The sequence below is a fragment of the Plecotus auritus genome (assembly GCF_963455305.1).
Source record: "Plecotus auritus genome assembly, chromosome: 1".
Classification (NCBI taxonomy): Eukaryota; Metazoa; Chordata; class Mammalia; order Chiroptera; family Vespertilionidae; genus Plecotus; species Plecotus auritus.
The window spans coordinates 182,439,966-182,460,815 of record NC_137770.1 but is presented as its reverse complement, the minus strand read 5'-3'; positions in this window follow the sequence as shown (position 1 = coordinate 182,460,815).

Below are 20,850 nucleotides of genomic sequence, written 5' to 3'. Positions count from 1 at the left end.
TATAGAAATCAGATTTTGCAAAAATGCAATAGAATAGAAGGTATCACAAATATATTTTAAAGCTTTTCCTATAGAATTATTGAGATTCCATATAATATAGGTGAGCACTGTAATAAAGAAAATAAACCTGAGGTCCAGCATCATTCCTAATATGTCTCTGGTGGGACTGGGGGTTGGCAGCAAGGCTGAGGTCTCCTGATACCCCAGTTAGTGCTCTGCATTCTCTGCCTCCAAGAACTCAGCCTCACAGTGGGTGTTGGAAATAAAAAAGACAGTGATAAAATAAGAATGTGTTAAGGAGAGCACAAAATGGGAAATGGAATCCAAATGGAGAGACTAGAAAATGTTTTCAAAAGTAGATGATACAAAACTTTAGAGCTGACCAGGTAAAGAGAAGGAAAGAATGCCCCAAAGCAGTGATAGCAGCATATTTAAAAGCCCCAGAGGACCTGGTCAGAGATAGCAACTTGCCGGGGATGTCTGGGTAAGCTGGAGCATGATAAAGAAGAGAATGAATATAGACTGAAGAAAAAAATTAGTGCCTACTGTGCACTTTTTTGGAATAACATTAGAGGATCCCATACAAAGAAGCATTGTGATTAGATTTGTATTTTATTTTATTTATTATTATTATTTTAAATCCTCACTAGAGGATATGCTTTTATTGATTTGAGAGAGAGAGGAAAGGGGGAGAGAAACATCAATGTGAGAGAAATCCATTTGTTGCCTCCCATAAGCGCCCCAACCCAGGATCAAACCCATAACCTAGTTATGTGCCCTAACCAGGAATTGAACCCACAACCTTTGGGCGTACAGGGTGATGCTCCAACCAACAGAGCCACCCAGACAGGGCGAGACTTGCATTTTAGAAAGAGTGTTCTGGCAGAATGTATTGGACCCTGGAGTGGGGAGAGGGGATTGTAAGGACTGAAGGAAAGATGCAGAGACAAGAGGAAACTTAAAATGCAATGGAAAGAGCAAAGCAAAGTCCAGAGATGGTATAGAAACAGTGATGTTATGAAACCACATGTAATAGACATCTGTTGCATGACATCAAGTCAAAATGCAGAAGGAGGAGACACTAGGAGGTTTGCTGTGGGGTGACTATGAGGCATCCATGTGGGGATATCTAAGTGGTATAGGTTGTGTGGGTTTGATGTTCAGGAGGCCATTCAAAAGAGATAGTAATGTGGTGATTGTCAATCATCTGGTGAGCATTTATGAAGTGCCAGGTATTGTGACAGGCTCTGGGCATCCAGAGGTCAATCAAATAGAGCCATCCTTGTCTCCCAGGTGTTTATAGTCTGAGCTTATCTAAACCACTGCTTCAGGAATAATAGTAGTAGCTAACATTGATTAATTATTTATTACATGTCAGATAATATTCTAAATATTTCAAATGTATTTTCTCATTTGATCCTCCCAATGATCACAGGAAATTAGTACTATTATTATCTCTATTTTATTTACTTTTTTTGTACTTAATGCTATTTATTTCTCAATAAAAAATTATGATACATAATCACTTTGTATAAAATATGTAAATCAAATTATTAACCGCAAAATAGCACTTTGAATTTTTAATCACAATAACTAGAATTCAAAGACACTTGAAATATAATACTTTGTTATATAGTTGCCTTACTTTCATAGAAGCAAAATTTTTCATGCTGATTTTCACATACAATCTCTAATTTACACGTAAGAAAATCAAAGCACAGAAAGAATAAGTAATTTATCCAAGGTCATCAGTTAGAAATGGCTGATCTAGAATTTGGGCATGAGGAGTAACTCCAAATCTTATATCTCCTTATAAGAAAAATAAGAATATGTGGCAATAGGAAAGATAACAAATGCTTTTTCCATCATCTATTGTGTCTGAATGTTGACTTTTGTTACTTCCCTCTTTTTAAAAGTTATTATGGGGTTAATTTTTTCAGATGCTCCTCATTGTTTTGGATGAATAAGCACACCAGACCTCCTTCTTTTACACACATAAACTGCCAGTCCGCAGTAAGGTGCTTGTTCTCCTCAGCTCTGCATAAATACCTTAAAGGATCTCTCCTTTACAAAGATTCTTAATTTTTTAAAATTTAAATCTTTACTGTTGAGAGTATTACTGATGTCCCCCTTTATCCCCCCAATCCCCCCTTCACTCGGTTCCCAGCCCACCCCAGGCCTTCACCACCCTATTGTTTGTGTCCATAAGTAATGCATATATGCATATGTTCTTCGGTTAATCTCTCCTTATCACAACCCCCCGCCCCTCCCTCTGAGATTCGTCAATCTGTTCCATGTTTCCAAGCCTCTGGTTCTATTTTATTCATCAGTTTATTTTGTTCTTTAGATTCCTTGTTCTTTATTTTGATTTTTAGATTCAATTGTTGATAGGTATGCATTTATTGCCATTTTATTGTTTATATTTTTATTTCTTTTCTTCTTCTTCTTCTTCTTCTTCTTCTTCTTCTTCTTCTTCTTCTTCTTCTTCTTACTACTACTAGAGGCCTGGTGCACGAAATTTGTGCACTCGGGGGGCAGGGGGATCCCTCAGCCTGGCCTGCGCTCTCTCGCAGTCCGGGAGCCCTCGGGGAATGTCTGACTGATGGCTTAGGCCCTCAGTCGGACATCCTTAGCACTGCCACGGAGGCAGGAGAGGCTCCCACCACCATCACTGCACTCACCAGCTATGATCCCAGCTTCTGGCTCAGTGATGCTCCCCCTGTGGGAGCACAGTGACCAGCAGGGGGCAGCTCCTGAATTGAGCGTCTGCCCCCTGGTGGTCAGTGCGCATAATAGCGACTGGTTGTTCCGCTGTTTAGTCGATTTGCATATTAGCCTTTTATTACGTAGGATTGCTATCTCTCTCTTCTCCTTCTGGCAGCCACATAATATAAATGTTGGTATGCTTGAAGTTTTCCCAGAGGCTCCTTTTTGTATTCTTTTTTCTTTTTGCTCATCTGATTGAGTGGTTTTCTTGTTTGTTTGTTTTTCAATTTATTTTTATTGACTTCAGAGAGGAAGGGAGAGGGGGAGAGAGAGAGAAACATCAATGATGAGAGAGAATCACTGATCAGCTGCCTCCTGCACACCCCACACTGAGGATCGAGCCTGCAACCTGGGCATGTGCCCTGACAGAGAATCAAACCATGTCCTCCTGGTTCATAGGTCGATGCTCAACCACTGAGCCATGCTGGCTGGGTTGATTGGGTATTTTTTGCTTCCTCATATTTCAAGTAGCTGATTTGATTCTCAGCATCCTCTACTCTACTGTTGATTCCCTGTAAATTAGTCTTTATTTTAGTTAGTGTAAAAGATACTTAATTTTTATAAAGAATTGATTAGTATACTATATATATTGAATAATTATTTTGACTGAGAGAAATATTATAATGGAGAAAGTTATAATTCATTAAAGGAAAATTATCAAACACTCCTGTATGTCAGGCACTTGCCAATCTCTATAGATAAAAACAAATGAAATATGTTTTCTGCCACATGTTAGAAGGAAATAATGTTTAAAGCCTTCATTTCTGTTTCCATATAAAGAAAACCACCACAGAACATACAAAGGGCATAAATCTTAGTGGATGATATGGAGGGAAATCATATACTTGCATTAATATATTGAGATACAACAATCACTGAGTTTGGTTTCTAAAGTAAGTGCTATTATTAGACCCTTGGAAGTTTCTTTTTACTTTTATCATTCATTTTCTGCATAGTCCAGTGTTTTATTTTGTAGCATCACTCTTTTGCAGAATTAACATAACCTTTATGCCCTGAATTTATATGTTTGGATCTATTTTAATCGACTGAGAATCATTAACATTGTGTGTGTGTGTGTGTGTTTGTGTGTGTGTGTGTGTGTGTGTGTGTGTATCCTCTTGATTTCCTTACTTGGTATGTTTGCCTTTGTTCATTTTTAGCCTTTATTATCTACAAAAAGGTAAGGCAGTTGATTACAGCAGGGGTCTCCAAAAATCATTAAGTATGCAAATATGTATTTCCTTTCTATACGTATATTACTATAGTTATCTAATATCTTAAAGTATAATTCTCTCTTAGCACGGGCCTTATTGTTAATCATCCAGGTTTAAATTCATGTCTAAAATGGCTTTCTTGATTACTAGACTAATTTTATTAGACTACCTCCTCCTCTCATATTTGATTAGATTATCATTTGCTTAGCATGATGTCAAAGAAGGGCAGGGGGAAAAGTCAGCTTTGTAATTTTCTTTTGTCTGTCTGTGATTGCATTTTAATATTTTCCATTTATGGTTCCTTTGCAGGGATTATTTAATGGATTATCCAATTATAATTATCTAAAAATTATTATAAAATCCATCAGTTCACATCAGCAGGTTGTACAACATACAGTGTGCAGAAAGTTTAAGTTCTGGTTCCTGATAAGATATCTAGTCTTGACTGTTGTTTCTGGAAAGATGGCAGTTTAATGTTTAGAGAAGTCCTTCCTAGTAGGACACACCCAACACTATTGTATAAAATATTATTCGAAAGGATTACTGATTAATGCTGGCAGAGGAATTAAGGAAACTTCAGAGGCCAAAAGCAACAAGAAAGTAGAAAGTGAGCACTGGGTTTTAATGGGCCACCCCTGTGGTAAAGAGACAAAGCTGGGGGCCCTTACCAGAATGGAAGTTCAGACCTGATACCTTGGCCTAAAGTCTGGACACTTAAAGGACAATATTCTTATTAGGTGAATTAGGAAAAAAGAAAATTAACCATCCTTACAGAAAGAAATGCTGCCACATTCTAGGAAGATTGAAGAAAAAAAAGAACCCTCACCAGTGTGGCTCAGTAGACAGAGTGTCAGCCCACGCACTGAAGGGTCAAGAGCTTGATTCCTAGTCAAGGGCACCTGCCTGGGTTGCAGGTTTGGTCCCCTGCCCACATTGGGTCTCATACCGGAGGCAACCAATCGATGTGTCTCTCTCACATCAATGTTTCTCTTCCCTCTCCCCCTACCCCCACACCCCCCTCTCCTTCCTACTCTCTCTAAAAAAAATCAATGGGAAAAATATCCTCAGGTGAAGATTAATAAAAGAAGGAAGGAAGGAAGGGAGGGAGGGAGGGATGGAGGAAGGGGGGAGGGAGGGAGGGAGGGAGGAAGGAAGGAAGGAAGGAAGGAAGGAAGGAAGGAAGGAAGGAAGGAAGGAAGGAAGGAAGGAAGGGGGGGAGGGAGGGAGGAAGGCAGGAAGGAAGGAAGGAAGGAAGGAAGGCAGGAAGGAAGGAAGGAAGGAAGGAAGGAAGGAAGGAAGGAAGGAAGGAAGGGAAGGAAATGAATATTTTAATAATCCCAAATGCCAAGCCTGCAACTCACATGGGCTTGTTAACTAAAATTCACACTATCTTTGTACCCCGATGAGTCCCCCCAAAATTAGACCAAAAACATATTTTAAGGCAATTCTAGGGGGTAGTACTCTCTGGAAGAAAGCACATTAAACTTAGGTGTCTAAAACTTCTCATAGCTAAAGTTCCAAGGAAAATCGGCTCAAAATTAAAAAAAAACTACCAAAAGCACATGAAAACAAGACACTGTGAGAATCAAAAGAAACAAAAACAACTGTTTTCATATCTTAAAAAACGACAGGTATTAGAATTGACAACAAAGGAGACTGTGCAATAAGTATGTTTAAAGATACAAAATAATTTAATAAAACTAGAATGGAAGAACAGATGATTATCAAAACTGATCAAGAAAATTTGTAAAATGTACCAAAATGAATTTTTTAAAAATGAAAAATATGATATTGACATTAGAAATAGAATATTTTGGCTAAATAGCACATTGGAAATGGTTGGAAAGATAATTAGTAAACTAAAAGGTGACAGAGCTAAAGAAATTACCAAAAGTAACCTAGGGACTCAATGATACAAAAAAAAAAAAAGTCAGGAAATACAGGATAGAGGGAGAAAAACCCTACAGTACATATAATGGACCTTTTACTGAGAGAAAATACAGAGAATGGGAGAGGGAATTTAAAGTGATAATGGCTAATAAAAAAGAATAATACCTTGCTGTTTATGACAACATGGAAGGACCTAGAGGGTATTATTCTAAGTGAAATAAGTCAGACAGAGGAAGACAAATACCATATGATTTCACTTATATGTGAAATCTGAAAAACAAAATAAATGAACAAATAAAACAGAAACAAATTCATAGATACAGAGAACAAACTGATGGTTTCCAGATGGGAGGGGGTTGGTAGGATGGGTGGAACAAAGAGGAAAGAATTAATATCTAAAAATTGCCAGCTATAAAAACAGTCACACATATGTAAAGTACAGCATAGGGGATATAGTCAATAATATTATAATAACTATATGGTGCCAGATGGGTACTAGACTTACCAGGGTGATCATCTCAAAAGGTGTACAAATATCTCACCAATATGTTATATACCTGAAACTAATATATTATTGTATGTCAACTGTAACTGGAAAAAAAATCATTTAAAGTAAAAAGAATACACTATCACACTGTAGTGAAATTTCACAATACCAAAGGGAAGATTTTAGAAGTAGCCAGCTCATCTTAATATACAGATCAACTGAGTTCTCAGCAGCTATAATGAAAGCCAGATGACAATGGAATGATATTTAGCTGTTGTTGACCAAGTTAGTTCTCTATCCTTATGTGGTGTTTGGAAATGTGGGAGAGTGTTTTCATGTCACAATGACTGAAAGTGTGACTGGTAAGTTACTTAATTTCTCTGTATCTGTTTCCTTTATGGGAATAATAATGTTTATCTCATGAGATTGTTGTGAAGACTACAAACTATGCTAAATACATAGAAAGCATTCATAACAGTGCATGGCACAATAAGAAGCTCAATGTAGCCCAGCCAGCATGGCTAAGTAGTTGAACATTGACCTATGAACCAAGAAGTCATGGTTCAATACCCGGTTAGGGCACATGCCTGGGTTGTAGGCTCACTGCCCAGTATGGGGCATGCAGGAGAGGCAGCTGATCAGTGATTCTCTCTCATCATTGATGTTTCTATCTCTCTCCCCATCTCGCTTCCTCTCTGAAATCAATCCTATATAATAAAAGCCTAATATGCAAATTGACCAAAAGGCAGAACGACTGGTCACTATGACATGCACTGACCACCAGTGGGCAGATGCTCAATGCAGGAGCTGCCTCCAGCCAGCAGGGCCCAGGCCAGCCAAGGTTTGCCCTGCTGGTCACCCCACAGATTGACCCTGATTGCCGGCCAGGCCTAGGGACACTACCCATGCATGGATTTTGTGCACTGGGCATCTAGTAAAATATATTTTTTTAAAAAGAAGCACAATGTAGCTGTAATTATTATAGTACCATGGAACTATCTATGGTAATGCAAAGAGGAGTTAAGACAATGAAGAACTGTCTAACTCAAATTTCCAAGTCCCCCACTGAAAAACACTAAAAACCTATCCAACATCTTTTTACACTATCCCATTATTTTTCTCCATTTCACCTCATCACACCCTATCCTCTAGTCACTCACTTTTTCATCTAACAAATAGTTACAGAAAGCAGGTGCCAGGATCTAATCTTCACATTGTCTTATGATTATACTAGAGGCCCGGTGCACAAAATTTGTGCACTGGGTGGGGGGGGTGTCCCTCAGCCCAGCTTGCACCCTCTCCAATCTGGGACCCCTCGGGGGATGTCCGACTGCCTGTTTAGGCCCGATCCCTGTGGCAGTTGGACATCCCTCTCACAATCCGGGACTGCTGGCTCCCAACTGCTTGCCTGCCTGCCTGCTTGATTGCCCCTAACCGCTTTTGCCTGCCAGCCTGATCACCCCCTAACCACTCCCCTGCCAGCCTGATCGATGCCTAACTGCTCCCCTGCCAGACCGGTTGCCCCTAACTGCCCTCCCCTGCCGGCCTGGTTGCCCCTAACTGCCCTCCCCTGCTGGCTTGGTCCCCCCCAACTGCCCTCCCCTGCCAGCCTGGTCACCCCTAACTGCCCTCCCATGCAGGCCTGGTCCCCCCCAACTGCCCTCCCCTGCCAGCCATCTTGTGGCTGCCATCTTGTGACCACATGGGGGTGGCCATCCTGTGACCACATGGGGGCGGCCATCTTGTGCAAGGGCGTGATGGTCAATTTGCATATTACCTCTTTATTATATAGGATTATTGCAAATTCCTTAAGGGCACATGTGGCAGACACCAGCTAGTCTCGGGCAATCTCACTTCCTCTTCCAGTTTGCCCCCACCCATCTCTTGCCATAGACTCTGCACTAAACTAGTAATGGAAGGATGGGTATGAGGGCAGCAGGGGTCACAGGGAAGAGGAGGAAGAGTGTCGCAAGACCAGCAGCTGGAAGGAAATGAGAATCTCTGCTCAGCACTCCAGGGTAGGTTTTCCTGTGTAAGTACTATTTGTAAGTTAAGTTTAGAGACTTTATGGACTATTGTATGTGTCTTAATGCTAATACACATGATTAGATGTTCTTTTTAATTTTTACAATTCAAATTATTCTGAAGGTGTTAATAAAGGAAGAATAAATCAAGCTCTTAAGTTAATATTAAATCTGTCTACATTTGGAAAACACACATGTATGTGTTTCATTTATTGCTATTTTTCTTATATTTATCCAAGATTCCATTGGAAATAAGCACTGTTGTAAGTGCACTGGTGTATCCAGGGAGATAGAAGCCTACTTTTAAACATATGGCAAAACAAATACATAAAAGTATTTGGAAATGAATTTTTCCAATCATGAACATTTTACCAATGCTGGGATAAGCACAAAAGAAACTTTTATAGCTCTCTGGTGGTGCTTTGATTTAAGACGAGAAAATGCTGGTAATCATTTTTCCCTTCAGTACTTCACTTACAACCTTTGCTCTTTTCCATGAAGGGAAACATTTTTATGAGACTATAGCTTTAACTGAAGAAATACCTATTTTTATATATCATGCTATAAAAACCAATTTATGTTCTGATATTGTAAAGTGCTCTTATTTTCAGAATAATCTTTATAATTTTCTTTGACACTCCCAACAAAACACTTTTTTTAAAAAAACATTTTTTTTATTGATTTCAGAGAGAAAGGGAGAGGGAGAGAGAGATAGATCAGTGATGAGAGAGAATCATTGATTGGCTGCCTCCTGCACGCCCCCAACTGGGGATCGAGCCCGCAGCCTGGGCATGTGCCCTTGGCCGGAATCGAATCTGGAACCCTTCAGTCCACAGGCCGGTGCTCTATCTACTGAGCCAAACCGGCTAGGGCCAAAACACTTTTTTAATGCATAGATCCTGAAATATTTCATAGGATTATGTTTTCATAAATTTCATATTGTCTCTTTCTGAAATAAAAACTTCAGATTGAGTTTATATGTACTAGCTACCACATTTCAGGATATGTAGTGATGGCTTCCTTTTCATCCTCCCAGGAACCCAGTTTTAGAATCATGAATATACATGACATACTTCAAGACTGACTGTTGGAGAATGGGCTTACTTGAAACCATATGATACAAGAAGTGGGAATTGAATTAGAACACTGGCTTTCAGTCTCTAGTCCATAGACCACTGAAGGTTTTAAAACTAAGTAAGGAGTTTATATGCCCATTAAACACTAACTTTATTCAGATTTAAAAAATGCCTTGTAAATGTATGTACTAATAATTCTCAGATTTATGTAGATGCTCTCAAAAGTAATAAAATGTCAAGGTGTTGCTGAACTCATGGTGGCTGTTGGCACTATCTGTTCCCCATCAGTTACTTTATTTTTATTATTATTTTTTTAAAATATATTTTATTGATTTTTTACAGACAGGAAGGGAGAGGGATAGAGAGTTAGAAACATCAGCTGCCTCCTGCACACACCCCACTGGGGATGTGCCCGCAACCAAGGTACATGCCCTTGACTGGAATCGAACCAGGAACCTTGAGTCCGCAGGCCGATGCTCTATCCACTGAGCCAAACCAGTCAGGACCCCATCAGTTACTTTAAAAAAAAATTTTTTTAAATTGATTTTAGAGAGCCCCGCGGGTGTGGTTCAGTGGTTGAGCATCGACCTATGAATCAGGAGGTCACGGTTTGATTCCCATCAGGGCACATGCCTGGGTTTCAGGCTCGATCCCCAGTAGGGGGCGTGCAGGAGACAGCCCATCAATGATTGTCTCTCATCATGGATGTTTCTATTTCTTTCTCTCTCTCTCCCTTCCTCTCTGAGATCAATAAAAATATACTTTAAAAAATCGATTTTAGAGAGAGAGGAAGGGAGAGAGAGAGAAACATTGATCAGTCATCTCCCATATGCCCAACCAGGGATCTAACCCACACTTTATGTATTTATTATTGAATTTGGAGAGGAAGGGAGAGGGAGAGAGAGATAGAAACATCAATGATGAGAGAGAATCATTGATCGGCTGCCTCCTGCATGCCCCCAACTGAGGATCAAGCCTGCAACCCCAGCATGTGCCCTGACCAGGAATCGAACCCTGTGACCTTCTGGTTCATAGGTCAATGCTCAACCACTGAGCCACACCTGTCGGGCTCAAACCCACAAACTTTTGGTGTAAGGGATGACGCTATAACTGACTGAGCCACTGGCCAGGGCACCCATCAGTTACTTCTTTTTGTTGTTGTTGTTACTCCTCACCCAAGGATATTTTTTCCATTGATTTTTTAGAGAGAATGGAAGGGAAGGGTAGAGACACAGAGAAAGAAACATTGATGAGAGAGAGAGATTGACAGGTTGCTTCCTGTACATGCCGACTGGGGCTGGAGATCAAGCCTGCAAATGAGGTACATGTCCTGGACTGTACAACCTGAGACCCTTCAGTTCAAAGGCCAGAGCTCTAGCCACTGAGCAACCAACCAGGTCTCAAGTGGAAATGTGCATGAGTCCCATTATCAGAGCACAACCAGAGGAGGCGTTGGTCTGGCTTAGAGCAGAAATGTCATGTGATGTCAGAAATTTCTGTTTTAACTGAAGCAAATAATCTCCACTAAATGTTCTCCTTTTATCAGTGAGAGTTGTCATCCTTTCCTTCTAAAGACCAACATATCTTGGTAAAAGCTGAAGAGGCAAGTTCTCCGTCAAGTTACAGATTGGTGGTGGTGGTGACCGGAGGCCCAGCTGCCTGCGGATTAGCCTCCCTGATGGCGATTATCTGTATTACTCAGATTCTTTTTCTTTGAGACTGTAAATATCCTTATCAGTCTTTCAACCATGAATTTTAACATCCATCGATGACTTCCTAGCTTCATCTTTCCTTCTACACTTATTAGTTGGGTTTCTACTGTAAAGTAGTGCTTCTGGTGTTTATTTATCCATTTATCTATTCGTATCAGGAAGAACTTATTAATTCTACTTTATTCAATGGTATATATGCCATTATTATCATTATTTGTTGTGTAAAGAAAGATAATTCATCACATCATGTTTCTTTTAAGAAACCGTTGTATTTGGAGTGCTGTATTAGATTTCTATTGCTGCTTTCACAAACCACCACAAATTTAGCATCTTAAAACAACACAAATTTATTATCTTCCAGTTCTGTAGGTTAGAAGTCCAATACAGGTCTCACTGCATGACTCAGATTCTAAATAGTCTTGCTTCAATCTCTGTTGTAGGACCCACCAGCCTGTTGGAATATCCAGGTGCTTCAGTGTATACTAACGGCCTTTGTTGGTGTTTGCTTGAACTGTAATTGAAGACAGTTGAAACCTGTGGATATAGGCTTTTCTGCAAGAATAAATCTCTGTTATCAGCTACTATAGTTGAGGCAGGTTTTCTTGGACCTGTCCTGCTCTGGTGGATGGTTTATTATCATCCCTGGATCTATGTCCCAGCTAGTCCAGGGCCATACAGTGTCATAAAGTTCAAGAATGAATACCAAATGGAAAAGTTCTCCAAAGGAGATCACAGCTCTTCATTTAGAAAAAGAATACCCCTTCCTTTCTGGAGAGCCCTAAATTTTTGTTGTTCTTGTTTTATTTGCCCTCTGCATTAATTGACCTAAACATTCATCTTGAATGTGTTGCGCTGTAATAGGTTTTGTCCAGACAGAATGTTAATGAACCAGGTTGTTTTAAATTTTCAACTATCAATAGCAGTAGTCTGCAAATTGGGGCATACAAAGACTTTTCATGCGGGATGTGAATATGAAAAGTTTTAAGAATAAGGAAATTGACTCAAATTCTCAGCTTTCATATGTACTTTTTTAAAAAACTGATTTGCCTGAAAATATGACTATTCTCAAGGAATCATGCCAAATTTCCTCTCCCACCTTCCCTTTCACAACATAAAAGCGAAGTGAACAGTTCAGCCATTCCAAATTTTACTATGTACATTGTATCAGGGTGTAAAAATCTCTAAAACTGCCAAAATATAGGAAAGCTCAAAATTTGCTGTCAGTGAAGCCTGGTTTAAGCAAGGTGCCATAAAGCTACAATAGGACTTAATATTTTCCCTATCTTATAAGTATTTTTGTACATGGTTGTTAGAAATGGGGTGTTTTGACCCATGTTGGAATGCTCTGAAATTTAGATGTATTGTAGAGTAGGAGTAGCAAGAGTGATGACTATTTTTGTTTAATGATTATTTCTTTTTCTCTCCCCTAATTATAGACAAAAAAATATAGTTCATCTGTGGGAGAGCGCAATGACAGCAAAGCAAAGAGAGCATCAGTGATGCATTCTAAAGGTGACACACCTTGCCCAGCCGGCGTGGCTCAGTGGTTGAGCGTTGATCTATGAACCAGGAGGTCACAGTTTGATTTCCGGTCAGGGCACATGCCTGGGTTAGGTGCTGGATCCTCAGTGGGGGTGTGCAGGAGGCAGATGATCAATGATTCTCCCTCATCACTGATGTTTCTATCTCTCTCTCCCTCTCCCTTCCCCTCTGAAATCAATAAAAATATATCTAAAAAAATAAAGGTGATAGCACTTTATTTCACATAGTCAGCAAATTCAGTTTCTTGAACTCTTCTCCAATGATCCTGTGTTTCATCCTTCCTCAGCCACTAATTTCTAGGATCATGAACAAGATCTTGTCATTTCCAATAACTGCAGGTCTCCACTTTTTTTTTTTTTTGCCACCACAGATATCTACTTACCAATAAATGTAACCATATATTCTGCTTTCCCACCTGTAAATAGAGACAACTGTCATGCTATGGTAGAAAGCCAACTCCTCTACTTGGATAAAGAGCCCATCCTTTCTCTCCCTACTCAAGCACTGGGAAGAGCTATTCCACCGCTTCCTACATCATCAATCTTTTACTCTCTACCAAATATCTCCTATCAGTGTCCAAACATGTTGTTATTTTCCCTATCTTAAAAATACCCTCTTCTAACGGCCATCCTTTTTTTTTGCTCTCATTTCTAATAAAAACCCTCAAAAGGATTGCCCATATTTGCTTTTCTGCCTCCTCCCATTCTCTCTTTAAGTGCTACAATATTAGACTTTCACCCATTATTACATCACAAGTTTATTCCAGAGTTTGTTAATGTCTTTCAAGTTACTAAATTCAATGATCAAATCTTACTTGATCTATCAGCAGGATTTAATATAGTTAATTAGTCTTTCCTCCTTGATATAAATAACCACACAAAATTTTTCACTCGTGTTTCCTCTTCCCTCACTAGTCTCTCTTTCTCAGTCTCCTTTGTTTTTAATTCCTCTTCACCCCGACCTCAAAATATTGGTCTACCACATGGCTCAAGCTTGGTGCTCCACCATTCTCAACACTCATTCCCTTTGTGATCTCATTCAACCTAGTGGCTTTAAATAACATAGTCTATAACTCTCAAATGTATATTTCTATCCCAGTCCACTTTTCTGAACTCCAGGCATACATTCCAAAAAATATATACATGCACTTTGAATAATTATAAAGGCAGTGTTTATTAAAATACATTTCATTTTCAAAATTGAGCTATCAGCTGTTAAAGTGTGTGTACATTTTGGGGGACACCCTGTGTATATATATAAAGTCCTGAGTCATCCTTTACTCTTCTTTCTCTCATGTTGCTATCCGATGCATCTAGAAATCTTGTCTCACCTTCAAAAGAAATCCATAATCAGACCACTTAGCTTGTTCTGAGGCACCATCATTTTTTTACTTGAGTTGTTCAGTAGCCTCCTTAGAGGTCTCCATATTTCTATCTTTACTGCCGTACAGTCTATTCTCAACAAAGCAACCAGCATAATCCTTCAAAAATGTAGTTCACACCATATTATTTCTATGCTTAAATTTTTTCCAGTATCCTCTTTTCTCATCTTACTCAGAGTTAAAACCAAAGTCCTTTTAGTGGCTGCCAGGTCCCCTCAGGATCTGGTTTCCCCATTGCCTCTCTGAATTCCCATTCTGCTAACCCCAGCCCCCATCCCTTACCATACTTCAGAAACATTGGCATCCATGAGCATGCATCAGCTGTCCCTTTTGTCTGGAATGTTGTTCCCTCACTTTGCCATCTTTTCCCCTCTTTGAAGGCATTGCTCAAGCCTTATTATTACTACAAACTACCCAATTCTTTTCTTCTACTTTCATATTCCTGACCTCCCTTTTTCTCTTCTGTTTTTTTTCTTTTTTCTTTTTCCCATGGCACATCTCACATTCTAACATATTATTTAATTTAATTATTATGCTTATCACCTGTTTCTAGACAATAAGGTGCTTGAGAATCTTGGTTTATTTTATTTATTGATGTATCACAAGAACATAGAATAGCACCGTCCATGGAAGGTGCTCAAAAAATATTTCTTGAATAAAAGTCCTTTAGGGACTACACAGCAAACAACTTTGAAAACCATTGATATGAATAATTTCCAACTTCATAAGGGAACTATAAGTTCAAATATATCTAAATGAAAACCTTTTAACTTTATGGTTTCAGTTCTTTAATTCAACAGTGCTAAATTAGAAACTTTTAAATCTTTCTGTGAAGTGTAGTTCTGAATGAACACTGAAAGATACAGACTGTTTTTCAACTCAGAGCAATGAGGAAGCATTACCTAATTCATGACCAACTTAAAATAGGATATTCTCTGTAAGTTTACTTCTGAAAAAGAATGGAGAACTACTTTGGAAACTTTCATATTATGTGGCTATATATTTTTTAAAAAGACAAAATCAAGAATTGATTCATTACCTTAGTTTTTTAAATGCCAATTTTAGCATTTCTTTGGTAATGTAAATTCTATTAGTAGGAGCCAATGCATTGCTTGACATTTTCAAAAAAAGACTTCAGAGTTAATACCTCTTCCTTCCAATGACCCTTAGAAATTGTAGGCTTAAAAGTTCAACAACTATTCCCTCCAATTAGTTAAATTTAATCATTAGAAAATATTTGTTGCCGAAACCGGTTTGGCTCAGTGGATAGAGCGTCGGCCTGCGGACTGAAGGGTCCCGGGTTCGATTCCGGTCAAGGGCATGTGCCTGGGTTGCGGGCACATCCCCAGTGGGGGGCGTGCAGGAGGCAGCTGATCGATGTCTCTCTCTCATCGATGTTTCTAGCTTTCTATCCCTCTCTCTTCCTCTCTGTGAAAAATCAATAAAATATATTTAAAAAAAAAAAAAAAGAAAATATTTGTTAAATACTTCCGGAACAACAGAATAATAAGCAGCATGGCTTTGTGAAGAAAATATCCTGTGGGACCAATCTAGCTATTTTGCAGAATGAAAGAACTGGTTAGAATAGATACAATTTATCTCAGCTTGAATAGTGTCACTTCAGGAATGGAAATCATGACCCTAGAAAAATACAATCTGGCATGAGTGTCAGCCCTTCCTTTCTGTCAGTTTCTAGGCAGACTGTAAGGGAGCTTTCTGCACATACTGCTTTTGTGATTATGGTAAGAATTTTGTGGCTCATAGCCACAGTTTGGTGGCACACACAGGAGTGAGGTATTCTGATAAGACTATGCTGCAGAACAGGCCAGCAGACACTGCAGCCAAATGGCACAAGCTCACAGTGGGGCTTTTCTGGTCTGTCTACAAGCAAATGATGCTTGAAGAATGAACTCAGTGCAACAGCAATACAGATCAACACCCCAAACAGAGTATGTGTGTGTGTTGCCCCCAAAGATTGCTTAGCTGATGTTATTACTCAATGGAAACATTTCCCCGGGGGGAGGGAGGGCAATCCTCAAAGGTATATTAACCTATAATCCACTTATTTTGTAGAGTTTACATAATATTTTCATATTACATGATGTTCATTTTGGAATATAGAGCATGTAATTTAAAATCATAGGTAATTTCAAAGTAGAATAAGATATTTGCCACTTTAATCAGATATTTTGTCCTAATCAGAAAAAAATGAAATTCAGTTTAAATATTCATTAATAGTTACAAAATAGTCATGAGGATGTAAAAGTACAGCATAGGCAATATAGTCAATAATATTGTAATAACTATGTATGGTGCCATCTGGGTACTGGAAATATTGGGGGGAACACTTTGTAAAGTATATGATTGTCTAACCACTATGAGGCATTTTAATAAATGAATAGAAAATAATATTGAATGTAAACTGCATTGAAAAATAAAAATAGAGATTTATATTCATAAAGTGATCCAAATACAGAGGGAAAAAAATACACTAATTAAATTCAAGAATGTGTGGCTCAGCTAAAGACAGTAATCACAGTGAACACAAATAATAGCCTATTAGAAATGCACAATATTATTTAAAAGTGCATATAATATTGGGATTTTAAGGACATAGTTGTCAAAAGAAAATAATTACTTTCAGCTCTGCTACAAATATTAAAGTGTCTTGTACACAATTTATGAGAGACATAAAAAACTTAGAATTCACAGGCATGAATTTAAATGATTAAGGGCTTGCAAATAGGTGGTAAGAGGACAGGTTAAATGAATGGGATCATTATCCAGTAGAAGAGAAGACTGTGGGATGACCTCAGCCTTCTAATTTATAAAGGAATATTATGCAGATGGTCACCAGCTGTTCTCCATGTCCGCTGAGGACTGAACCAAAGGAAACGGGTCTAAACTTTGGCTTGTGGGATTTAGGTTAAATATGAAGAATAGTTTCCTGACAGCAAGGGTCATAAAGTGCTAAGTGAATTCCTAGTGGCATTATAGAATCTCCTTCCCCAGATAGCTCTTAAGGACACAAATCGCTTTACCATCTGCCGGCAATGAGCGCGCTGTAGAGTTTCAGGGATAGGCAGTAACTCAGAATCCTGTCTTTATGAGTTAATATAATCCAATGTGAAATTTCCACCCAAACAGATTTTCATGTATTTTGGTCTGGGGGATTTTTGGTTTTGTTTGAGAAGTGATGTTATGGTGGTTGAGAATTTTACTCACACCAATACATCTTCTATGAAAGTTAAATACATTTCCCTGTACAGTACTTCATTTAAAAATATACGTGGCTCATTTTCACCGATCTCTAAAAGTACTTCAGCCTTGTAGGACTTTCAGACAATTGAATACTGCCTTATCCATCATGCAAGAGGAGGTGTTGTGAGAGCTGACAGTTTTTGCCCCAGTGTTGTTATCAGACTACAGATAGCTACAGCACTGTTTCTAGGAAACCCTGGATCAGTCTATTTTCACATGGTGGGGATATTTCAACTGCCAATAAAACAGAGGCTTCAGAGTGACTCACAACATCGTAAGAAGATGGGATGTGATCTTCAGTTTGCATGTATTTAACCTTTCTCATTTGGAAGAAGAAAAGATAACTATTTTAGGTCCCTGGGCAAAAGATTTTAGCTCTGTATATCTGCTTTTCTTATCTGAGTAAGTCAGATAAGGTAAATAAGAGGCTTATTGTTCATGCATGTGTATGCAGGAAAAATTAAACATTTAACGTCCAATTCTTAATTTTCTAAGGAGGCAATCTATAATAATAAAAGGGTAATATGCTAATTAGACCAGATGTCCCCCTGAATGAAGCCTGGGCTGGAGGGAAGCCTGCCTGAGTCCCGGGTACCAGAGGGAAGCCGGTACCGGCAGCAGGGGGAAGAAAGGCCTACTCTTGCACACATTTCATGCATCAGGCCTCTAGTATATATATATATATATACACACACACACACACACATATATATATATTGGCTATAGTTGTTACTGTTTAACAAATGAGTTTTTATATACTTTATGACATCAATGTGGGGCTTTTTTATACCTATACAAAAATGTCATGTTTAATATTGGCTATAAGAACTTCCCACTACCTATTACCTTATTAATGTCTTTGAGAACTTAATAAGTTGCTATTTTATAAAGTATTTCCCAAATAAGTAAAATCATTTGCCCAAGGTCACATGTTTAGTAATAGGAGAGGTCAGAACTAAATCTCAGAAACTGGGGTGGAAGTTTACCTAGAACTCCTGTCTCAGGGAACACATTCTCTACCCACCAAACTTGACAAAATGAATGCTTGCCTCTTCCTCTTCCCTTGTCCTCCCCTTCTCTTCCATCATTCTGTCACGAGTCTGCCAAGGACACCTAAACCTAATCATGAGGAAAGACTTTTCTTTAAGTGTGGGATGTTCTACAAAATAACTCACCATAATATTCAAAAGTGTGGAGACCATGAAAGCAAAGGAAAGATTAAGGACAGTTCCAGATTAAAAGAAAGTAGAGAGACATACAACCAATGCAATTTATGATTCCGGACTGCATGTTTTTTACTATAAATGACATTATTAAGTTAAAGTGTTTTGATGTCTTAAGAAGGAAAGAGGTTCTTAGTGGATATAGATACACTAGCATCCAAGTATACATTAGTAATTCATACTTAGAGGTACCTCTACTATGTGCAACGAGGAGGGGTCAGAATTTAGTACCATGTCTCTAACCTTTAATGTCCACTCTTTTCAGGAATGTTTATAAAGTGAACAGCCTTGGAATACAAGGATAGGGTCTCTTTTAGAGCAAAGGGACAGGTATGCTTTATAAATGATTCTGGCTCTGATCGGTTTTGCTCAGTGGATAGAGCATCGGCCAGCGGACTGAAGGGTCGCAGTTCGATTCCTGCCAGGGCATGTACCTCAGTTGTGGGCTCCATACCCGGTAGGGGTGGTGCAAGAGGCAACCAAGTGATGTGTCTCTCTCACATCGATGTTTCATCGATGTTTCTCTCTCTGTGTGTCTCTCCCCCTCCTTTCCACTCTCTAAGAATCAATAGAAAAATATCCTCAGGTGAGGATTAACAGGGGGGAAAAAAGATTCAGGTTCCTTTCCTGGAACATAAACCATTGCAGGTGTAATCTGGCCCTTTTTTAGTTGCCCTGTAGCAATTGGGGCTCAGGGAACCAGCCCCCTAAATGACAATTCTCTGGCTACTGCTATTGATGTCAGTAATGCACTGTCCTTCATCTTTGACCCAGGATTCTTATTTCTTGTACCAGCATCCGTGAAACTTTGGCAGGTTAACTTGCAAGTAGGTTATATCTTATATGCTTTGCAGCTTTTGATGTACCATTCCTCCACTAGTTTTAGTCACAATAACATATGGATACCCTATTTCATATAGGCTAATTTTTAAAATTAACCATTCCCAACCACATCATATGAAACAATAGAGGGAAGGGACAAAAGAAGAAAACTTAATTGGTTATATACATACATGATGTATACATGATAAGACAAGATGAAATATGGATAACTACTACAATCCCCATTTTTACAACTGATCAAAGGCCAACATTGGTACTTATAGCTTCTTTTTCTGCCATCCATTTTGCATTCTTTTTGCCCTTGTTTGCATTCATCAAATGTGATGGCTCAATAATACACTGTGGTATATTTATACAGTGGAATATAACTCTCAAAATGAATGAACATCACAGATGTAAATTTTGATGATAAAGAAGAATTCACATCATTTACATTAAACTAAACTATACATATCTAGGGGTAATATGTGTAGTAAAACTATAGTGAGAAGAATTAAATGAAAAAAATTATAAACATCAAATTCTGAGCAGTGTTACCTCTGAGAAAAAACAAAAATGTGTTCACATAGCCTTCAAGAACTACACAATGTTCTATTTGTTGAGATGGGTGGTGTGAACAAATGTTTGTGTTATTAATATTTTATAATACATATATTTTTTGGACACTGAGTGATATTCAAAGCCTTTCTGCCCTAGTCCCAGAAAATCAATGTAAAACAATAGTTCCTTTTAATGAGCTTGTCATTTTCTTCCCCACTTATCTTTCTGGCTAAATAAATAAATAAATAAATAAATAAAATAAGTAAAAATAAATAAAATAAAAATACAAATTTAAAAACCCACTTCTCATTATAGGTCTAAAGCTCATTTGAAATGTCCTTGAAAGAATTATTGATTTATTTTCATGTTTTACTTATTTGTTTCTTCATGGGTATTCTCTTCATCTCTGGAGAATAAACAGCTTTCAGGTGGTAACTATTAAGGTATAAACAAAATAAGTGGTAATGACAGGAACCTGGGTCCTAGTCTTAGATTGCTTTTTATAACTTGTCTGTTTGTTTCCTTTATTCCTTTTTGACATAGAGCCACCTGCTGGCAGTAGAGAGTTAACCTTGAAAATATTTTATAATGCAATTACATTCACGTGTACAGAAAAAGCACAGTTGATGAGGCTGTTCCTCAGAATGGTTTATAGATTTCATTGATAGTAAGACTGTTAATGAAATTGAATATGTTAATGTTAAATTTGTGCTATGTCGTTTAGGCAAGGGCATTATTTTAAAGCTGAGAATGATTGATCAAATGGAAATGTTCACAGGAAAAGCTCATTAAGAGCAGAGGGGATAAAGGTACAGTGAGGAGGAGAGAGAAGCAAATTTGAAGGTTCTTGAAAGGCAGGAGAAGGATTCCTGAGCACAGATGGGAAATCAG